Genomic DNA, 7331 nt, shown 5'->3' on the forward strand with positions numbered 1-7331 from the left:
GGATTGATCACCCCGGCTGGGTCGCCTGAGGGAGGGTGTCTGATGTTGAGAGACCCGAAACGCCCATCGATCTCAGGTTATAACATCACTGATGATGTGTCCCAGCGCATCCTAGGATGTATCTACACACTGTATAATTGTGATCTTTCTGTCTGGTGATGTGTAACACCTTTAACACTGATTAATTTATCGTGGGGATAATGTGGGGATTGATCTTTAATACGAACCTAACCTTTAAATTGTCTGATTAAACACAGACTGGCATGCTACGAAAAGAACATTCAGGCAATCCGCTACAGTGTGCTGGAAACACATTTTACATTTTTTTGTCATTGTGCAAGCTTCCGTATGTGACGATCTGCCAAGCTGCCGACAGATGGCTCCCGAGCCAAGCGACTGCAGAAAATGTGCTAAACCAAAATAGTTTTCATGTCGGCTCCATGGGAAGAAATCAACAGTGTTAAACAGATTCATTGACTTAATTTCTCCACCTAGCGCAGCGAGTGACAGTACTCACACCGCTCATTATCTCGCTCTCTGCGGAGCAGTGCCTGTCTGATGTCAGGCGGGGGGCCTGACATCAGACACCCATTATTCTGAATGTATGGTATATATATATATTTTTTAATATTGTACTGTCATGACAGCGATGGTGCTGTTGGTTTACCTTCTATGTTGCATCTTCAAAGAGCACAATCAAAATGTGACACTGAATTTGAAACAGCACATTGTAATTTCTGCAAATATTATTGATATAGGCTATGTGCTCCTAAAATTTCTGATTGAATTTTCAGTTGGGGGCCACAGTTAGTCTGGAGCCCTGCTATCATAAATTCACTGACTCATTCCCTCTCAGCCAATAACTGTGGGCATAGAAGGGATAAACAGGATTTCATTCATAGCAACGAGGTCAACCCCGCCCTCTAGCCCTTAGCTTAGGAGTCTCAAGAAATGACTATTAACCAAGAACTTTTAGTGCTTCTTAGGAGTACTCTTAGTGCTTAGATAAAATGTTTTGTGAATATGGCCCCAGATCTCACACACACACACACACACACACACACACACACACACACACACACACACACACACACACACACACACACACACACACACACACACACACGTAGTAATATTATTCTCACTTTGTTAATTGTGTTTATTAATATTACTGACGGAATATTATGATTATGATTGTTATTACTGACAGTTCTATCATTGCTATTATTACCATGTCATATATATCATATCTCTTCATTTATTTTTTGTTTGCTTTATTACTTATTTATTATTATTATTATCATTACTATTATTATTAATTTTGTTTATTTATTTATTTTATTTTATAACAATAATCATGACAATGACATTTGTATAATACATTTAAGAGAAAGGGCGGGGCTGGACTGGAATGGTTGAAGGTGGAGGTGGCCGGGGGCTTCATGTCGGGGTCTCTTGGGGCAGGGCAGTACCTCTGTGGGGGTGGGTGGGGCTGAATGGTTGGGTCCTACCTCACATCCCCTCTCTTTCAAAACAAATCATCAAACAAAACAAACAAACAACCCACTCCTCAGCGGGCAGACTTCTTCCCTAGGGTCTGGAAGTTGCCCAGACCAGGAATTGGCAAAGGAGTTTAGATTTGCAACGGGTCAGCAGCTACCTTTGGGTTTGGCAGCGGCCCAAGGCACAATCTAAACAAATAAATTATAAATCAATAAACAAAAAGAACAGCAGCAACAACAACAACAACAACAACAGAGAAGACGATACAAAAAAAGGGGGGGGGGCTTTTCAATACCGCCTCGCCTGTCTCTCGCTGGGGCTACCAACTGGGCTACTGGGAGCCGGCTAGGGGGCTCCTTCGCTTCTCTTACCTTGAACCCCGGTCCAACTTCGCCCCTCACTGCAATATATAATCATCGACATAATATAATTTATTTATTATAATCCCAACAATTAAATCTTACGATAGTCATTGTCACGATATATTGCTTGCATTAGGTTATGTCCACATACGTTATGTTCACATATATATTACGTTATTATCCTTTATTACAGCATGATACATTACAAATCTGCCCTGTATTACATTATCATACCCCACACTATCCCTTCAGACTATATTTGGTTATAATATACTGCATTTCTTATTAATAGCTCAAATTACATTATACTGTCTTATCTTACCTCAATCATCTAATCACATTATATAAGGTTAAACATAAAACACTGTACCATGTCAATTTAACTCACATCATGTTGCATACTTATCTATCTATTTTTTTTTTGTACCTTCAGTTTTACTTTCCTCCTCCTTCTCTGTTCTTATTGATACATATCATAATAACTTTTTTTTGTTGTTTCTTTTTGTTGTTATCTGTACTGTATGTCCACTATCTGTATCCGTTGATCCTCGTAGTATGTCACCTTGTCTTTCACCTAATTTCACCAATAAAAAGAGAAAAGAAAAAAAAATCATTAAAAAAAAAAAAAATATATATATATATATATATATATATGGCCCCAGATCATTAACACAGTCAGATATGATTAAAGATAGGTTTTTCCTAATCAACACTGCCACTACCCTGCTTCTTGATGTAAAGGATGAGAGAAATAGATGTCTGAATGGCCATTGTTGTAACTTTAAATGCTATGTGTCATCAAGATGCGTCTCTTCTAACATAGACACATCTCTTAATACGGCTTTGGACACCCCATACATTACAGGTGCATACTTGCAGCTTATTCATTATTATTATTTTTCATGTATTATAAAAAGCATATTGAGCCATACTCTTCACCACACTCTGAGTAAGAATAAAACAGGCAAATAAATAAAGAAAAGTAAAGAGCTGTGTAACAAAAAATAAAAATAAACAGTTATTTGGCAACAATGTAATGTAATCTCTTATCCTTGCCATTGACAGACAGATTCTCCGGACGGGATATAGAAGCGCATAATCCACAGTCTTCCTCCTCAGACTTAAACTCTTCACCTCATCAAAAGCCTTGCGTTTCTCTGCCACCGTCATGAAGAATCATTGAGATCCGGTCCCGCTGGTTGGTTCGGCTCCGTAGCAAGGCGCCAGTCTGCGGCCATCACTTGTTGTTTGTCAGCAAAGTTGTGAAGTTTCATGATGAGGGGGTCTGGCGCATTGGTGCTAGGGAGCGGTGAACATGGTCCAACTTGATCTTCTCAGTTTTGTTTGTGAGATTGAGATAGGAGGGGAGCCATGTCTCCATGAAAATGACTGCATCCTTTCCCTTTGTGCCCTCAGGTAGCCCGACCAGACGGAGGTTACATCTGCAGCTGTGGTTCACTAAATCATCCATATGCACCGCTATGTTGTTATTTGTTTTTCGAGTTGTGTCACTTTAGTCTGAGATCCGTGTCTCGGCATCACCAACCCGGGTTGCCAAAGCCTGCATCCGAGATGATTGTTCACAGATAGCAGCAAGCACAGTTTCAACTTTAACATCCAATGACTTTGTCATGTTGCTAGTTATCTTACTCAAAGCCGAAAGAATACTTGGATCTACATCACTCCCAGTTTCCTCGGCATCATCACTGGCTTCTACATCGCTAACGTTAGCTTCAGCAGGTTCCACCACAGCAGGCTCCACAATTCTGCTGGCATGTAAAGCCGAAGCTGGCTTTCTATTGGACTTCTTAGGCATCGTCGAAAGATAGTTGTCCAGGCTCATTATAGAGCAAGTCTCATGAGCATTTCTAATGTTTCACCAGGTGAACATGTATTTTAGACAGATATTCAGGACCATTAATCCTACATGGGAGTTTGGCTGTCCATTAGTCGTGTCTTCACGGCTCAGTATTGGATATGTTTGTGCTCATAGGAGACTCGCTTTTCGGCTAATTGAGTGTGCGATGAAAACCTGTGTGGACTTCAAAGTCCTGATAAAAGGACTCCAGTGAGGTGGTGGCAACATTTAAGCAGTAAAGCGGTGGCAGTAAAGGTTTTGGTGCTGTGAACACACATCTGTTAGTGAACACTGCCACCACCTGGCAGATGCAAGATGCTGCTCAGCTATCCAGTCAGTCATATACAGTGCCTAAAGAAAGTCATGATACCCTTTTGAAATAGTCACTTTTTTTGTTTTACAGTCTGAAATAATAATACTTTAAAAATATGTATTTTTCCAATGTGATTTACACATTTTGCCTTACAACATTCCAGTAAACATTTTTTTTTTTTTTTTCTGAAAATGAATAAAAAAGGAAACACTACGTAGAATAGCAAGGTTGGAAAAGTGAAAGTGAGTCCCCAGATGTAATTCTTTGTGGAGGCACCTTTTGCTCTAATTACAGCATCAGTCTGTTTGGATCTGTCTCTATCAGCTTTGTGCACCTAGAGTGGAGAATATTTCCCCATTCTTCCTGCAGAACTGTTGGAGTTCAGTCAGATTCTGTGGTGAGTGTTGATGGACTGCACTGTTCAAGTCCATCCACAGATGTTCTGTAGGATTCAGGTCAGGGCTCTAACTGGGCCACTCTAGGACCTTCACCTTCCTGTCGTTTAGACACTGTGTTGTTTTTATGGAGGTGTGTTTTGGGTCGTGGTCATGCTGGAAGGTGAACCACCTGCCCATTTTCAAGTGTCTAACAGAGGGACAAGGGTTTCCTCAAGAATTTGGGTGGACTTGGCAGCATCCATGTTCCCTTTAGTTCTTACCAACTGCCCAGTCCCTGCTGAAGAGAAACAAGCCCACACCATGATGCTGCCACCACCATGCTTCACTGTAGGGATGCTGTGTTTTGGTTGGTCTGCTGTGTTTGGTTTCTGCCAAACAGAGCTCTTGGAGTTCAGCCTCAGTTTTGGTCTCATCTGACCATATAACCTTTAACACATGGCATCAGAATCTTCAATATGTTTTTTTATGAGACTCAGTGTGACATTTTTACAGAAGAGGCTTCCTTCTCTCCACCCTGCCACATGTAGAACTTGTGAAATTGTTGTCACATGCTCAGATCGCCCAACCTCTGCCATTTAGACTTGGAACTCCTTCAAGGTCACCATTGGTCTCTTGGTAACTTCCCTGATCAATCTTTTCCTGGCTCGGTCATCCAGTTTGGAGGGGCGGCCCGATCTAGGCCAGGTCTGGGTGGATCCATATGCCTTTCGCTTCTGGAAAATACTCTGAACGGTCCTCAGAGGGATAGTTAAAGCCTTTGAAATCTTTTAGATCCTTCTACTAACTTGTGCCTATCCAAAACTTTATCCTGGAGCTCTTTTGAAAGCATCTTTCCAACCATGGTGAATTCTTTGTTACCATGCACTAACAAGAGTGAAATCCTCAAGGAACAGCTGATTTTATTCTGAAGTAATCAAAGGAACAGCTGATTTTATTCTGAGGTAAAATCAAAGGAACGGCTGATTTTATTCTGAAGTTATCAAAGGAACAGCTGATTTTATTCTGAAGTAAAATCAAAGGAACAGCTGATTTTATTCTGAAGTCAAATCAAAGGAACAGCTGATTTTATTCTTAAATCAAATCAAAGGAACAGCTGATTTTATTCTGAAGTCAAATCAAAGGAACAGCTGATTTTATTCTTAAATCAAATCAAAGGAACAGCTGATTTTATTCTGAAGTAATCAAAGGAACAGCTGATTTTATTCTGAAGTCAAATCAAAGGAACAGCTGATTTTATTCTGAAGTCAAATCCAAGGAACAGCTGATTTTATTCTGAAGTTAAATCAAAACCACCACAGTTGGTGTCAGGTGGAGGCCAGTTAACTTAGTGTGTGATCTGGAAGGTGATTGGTGAAACCTGAGAATGTTTATAATGGTTATTCTAAAGGGACTCATCACTTTTCCAACACTGATATTCTACTTTTTCATTTTTTATTAATTTTCAGAAATTTTGAAAAAAATCACAAAATGTTTAACTCACACTGGAAAAAATATATTTTCTTATGGTTTATCATTTCAGGCTTTAAAACAAAAAAAAAGATTATATTTCAAAAGGGTATCATGACTTTCTATAGGCACTGTAGGTCCAAGATTACAGCAGATACAACTAGAATCATACAGCTCAACTGACTGGCACAAAAAAATCACCAACACTAACCAAAATATACATTTTTATTTATTATAAAGTTTCTGGGATTAGCGGCGTGTGCCTCTCCCAGGCTCTGCACTGCTCGGCCAAGTTTATAAATTATATTTATTAAGCGCCTTATCATTGAGCATCAACCTTGTACATATATGTATCTGTTGTAATCCATATATAAAGCTTTTTTTTTTCCCTCAACAAGTGTGTTTATTAATTTTCAGAATAAAAAATCACACTACAACAAGATTTAATACAGGTGCAAAACTATCACAATAAGGCTAATCTTAAATGAGATATACATCACAGGTATGCCAGTAATTTGCGATATGGCACTGCCCTCATAATGTATATATAGGTATACATAATGTTGAAAGTTGTCTACCCCTTTTGTTGCTGACGAACACATTGAATGAATGCTTCAACCTCTTCTGGTGTGTTGAACTGGTGTCGGCTGCCTTAATGAAAGATCTTTGTCTTTGGGGGAAATAAGCCCAAAGCTGGAAAGAACCTGACTTGGTGCTCCCGATATATCACTTTTTTTTTTTTGCGAGCTGCTCTCATTACTGGGATTTTGTCTTGATAGCTAAGGAACTTCATGATGAGAGTGTACTACAACGGATCACGGAAACATCTCCGGTTCAAGGATCTCTGGCAGCCAGGTCTGATGGAATGCATCTGCATCTCCCCCTTCATTTTTTTCTTGCAATCCGATCAGCCGTAGGTTCGATCTCCGGTGTCTGTTTTCGAGATTGTCAAGTTTGAGTGTAAGTTCTTGAACTTTCTTTTGAAGGGACTTTTCCTTGCAAGTTAGCCCTGAGATGGCGTCTTCAGCTTTGCTAATGCGGGACTCTACCGCAGTTAGCCAATTGTTTCTTTTATCTCTTGGTTAGATGGAGGATTTCACGCAGCTGAATAGAAAAGTCAGCTCTAGGGATACAAACATTTAATCGATTATCGATTAATTGTCTGTAAGAAATTACTCGATTAAAATAAATAAATTGCAATTAACTGCATTTTTTACCTATGATTCCCCGCCAGTCCACATGAGGGTGCGCTTGACACCAGATGTACTTGACGGTACAGAATCAGTACACTGACAGGAGGGAACATGGAGGTATAAGAGATGGTCAGTAAACTACAAATGTGCGAACGAACGATGGAATATTTCTGGCCCTTTGAGTAGAAGCCTGTGTGAAACAGTAATTCATGGCCGTGGTGGCCGATGTTGACGGCTGTCCTCTCTGATCTCAGCACT

Source organism: Echiichthys vipera (assembly GCF_963691815.1).
Source record: "Echiichthys vipera genome assembly, chromosome: 9".
NCBI classification, from domain to species: Eukaryota; Metazoa; Chordata; class Actinopteri; order Perciformes; family Trachinidae; genus Echiichthys; species Echiichthys vipera.